The sequence below is a fragment of the Nicotiana sylvestris genome, chromosome 9, assembly GCF_000393655.2.
Source record: "Nicotiana sylvestris chromosome 9, ASM39365v2, whole genome shotgun sequence".
Taxonomy (NCBI): domain Eukaryota; kingdom Viridiplantae; phylum Streptophyta; class Magnoliopsida; order Solanales; family Solanaceae; genus Nicotiana; species Nicotiana sylvestris.
In genome coordinates, this window is record NC_091065.1 from 152,949,243 (window position 1) to 152,952,013 (window position 2,771).

Sequence of the window (2,771 nt, forward strand, 5' to 3'; positions counted from 1 at the left end):
TATTTCGTTTTTATATTTCTAAAAGTTAAAATCGTTAAATATTTGATTCTTGTTTTGTTCGTTGTTGATCGTTGAAATCATTTTTTCTAGTTTGTTCATGTTCATGTGCTTTGTTAAAATTAATTTTCAGATTTCAAAATAGAAGTTTAATTAGTTGTTTTCATGTTTATTTCATGTTTGTATTATTGTTTAAGTAAGTATTTGTTAGTTTGATGTTTGTTAGATTCAAATTGAAATTTAATCAACTATTTCTTCAATTTGTTTCATGTGTTTATGTATTGTTAGAAATTGTTAATATTGTTAAGTTCAAGTTTAAGTTCATAATTGTTTCTTCGTCGATCTTGTTATTTGTTTAAAGAATTTAGTTGTATTAAAGGAATATATTGTTTTAATCGTTTAATCCGTCATGTTTGTTGTCTTAAAATAGATTCATTCATGTTCATACTTTGTTTGGATGATCTTGAATCCGAATTTTGTATAGTTTGATTTCTTGTTTACCATTTATGATTATTGCTTGAATTGTTCTCATAATCTTGTTTAAAGTTTAATATAAGAATTGTTTGTTGTAATGTTGTTAGAGTTGATTTTAAGTTCAATATGATTGAATTTAGAAATCTTCATACTTTGTTTGTTGTTGTTGTTGAATCCGAAAATAGGATTGTTTGTTGCTAAAATATTGTTCAATCAAATTTTAGTTATTCTTGGTTGTTCAATTTGTGTTCATATGATTTGTTGTTGAAATGTTGTTAAAATCATGTTCATGTGATATTGTTGTTATGATGTTCATCCGTGTTCATATTGTTGTTTGAACATTGTTAGAAATTGATCATATTGTCTATATTTTGGTTAAGTTTGATTAATTGATGTGTTATAGCTGATGGGTAGTTTGGTAAATTTGTAATACGTTCAGGGGTAGTTTGGTAATTTCAGTAAGATCGGAAGGGGTAGTTTAGGAATTGTACATTTTGTAATTGTTTATTTGAAGCATGGGGGACAAAATGAAATGGGGTGGGTTGTGATATGATTATTTAATATAAAGGGGGGACAAGATTTAAATTAAAGGGGGATCTTGTATTATTTTAAATAAAGCATGGGGGACAAAATATAATGGGGTGGTGTGATATATTTATTTAATGTAATGGGGATGAGTGGGAAGATAATGGGTTTGGTAGAGAAAGAGATTGATTTTAATTGATTTATGGGATGAGATATATATATGTGAAGTCTTGAACACAAAAGGAAGAGGGAGAGAGACAGAAAAAAAAAAGATTGAAAAAAAAAGCTGAACATTTATTCCGAAAAAAAAATTGAAACTCTCAAGAAAAGAAAAACATACAAAGAAAAAAAATTGAAAATTAGAAGAGAAAGTAGTACACACCTGATAAATATTCTGGTATACAGGTGTAGAAATTAAGGGTTGAAGATTAACTAGCCTGTCAAAAATCTGAAAATTTCCCTTGGTTTCTGTCCGTTATTTTCGGCATTCCTGGATTTTATTTTGAATTTTTCAAAGCTGTCACTGGGATTTTCGTTGACTGGTTATTGCTGGTTATTGTTGTTGTTGCTGTGTTACGTATTACGTTGCTGACTTTCTTCTTCTTATATTGACAATATCAGGTACACAACTGTAATTTTGGCATTTTGTAAGCTGAAATGAAGAATGGAGTGTTAAATTTTTAATTTAGTTTAATTTAATTTTTTGTATTGTATTTAGGTTATTCATGTATTATTATTCCGTAAATCACTGTCATCGGCATAACTAGGCATATTATAGCGAAATATTAAATAACGTCTTTACCAGATTATTAGGAAATATATTTAAACCTGATTATTAATTAAAATTGTTTAAAATAAAAAAAATAGAAGAAATAACGTAAAAATGACGTTATTGAATCAGTTTGGCAAAAATTAACTAAGTTCCTTATTCATAAGGTTTTTTCGTCAACGATAAGTTAATCCGAATCATGTAGTCAATTTCAGTTATAACATGAATTAGTTTGCAAACAAGTATTAGGACATGATGAATTAAAACAAAGTTAGTTAATGTTAAATTGTTTAATTTTTTAGAAATATGATTTAGTACTCAAGTTTTATTTTTATTTCTTTCAATTTTCAGTATTTGTAAATAATTAGTTTCAATAAGCTTAAGTCTTACTAATAATTTGAATTTTAATCCAACTATGGGATAATTAGTTTTTTTTTATTTTTATTTTTTACTTTTCGATAATTCCATGTTGTATCTATGATTATAATTTTATTACTTTCTGCTAATATTTGTTTTTCTCTTCTATTTAATATGTCATTTTCAAGAATGTAGATATTGATTTTATATTTATAAAAAAAAAACTTAGTAATAATAAAAAGGTAGTCATTAAAGGATATTATTAAAGGATTTCGCTAAAAATAAATAGATGTAAATAATACAAATGTATAGGATTCTCCAATCTCATTTATTTATTTAATTATTAAAAAAAATTACTTAGAATTTGGGATGGATTGTTTAGTGAATTTCACTTCCTTCCCCAAAGATAATGACGCGTTAAACTCTTTAGGCGCGATTTAATTAATTTTACCTTCTTAAACTCGGATGCGCATTTCATGCGACCCAAATCTAAATCCTAAAACATCAAATAAAATATGTTTCGTATTGTGGGTGCATTTCATGTGACACAATCCAAAGATATGTTTTAAGCGATGTTCACATTCCTAAAAAATAATAATTATAATAATAAAGCGGTAAAAGATAAAATTTGCACATGGTTCATAATTGT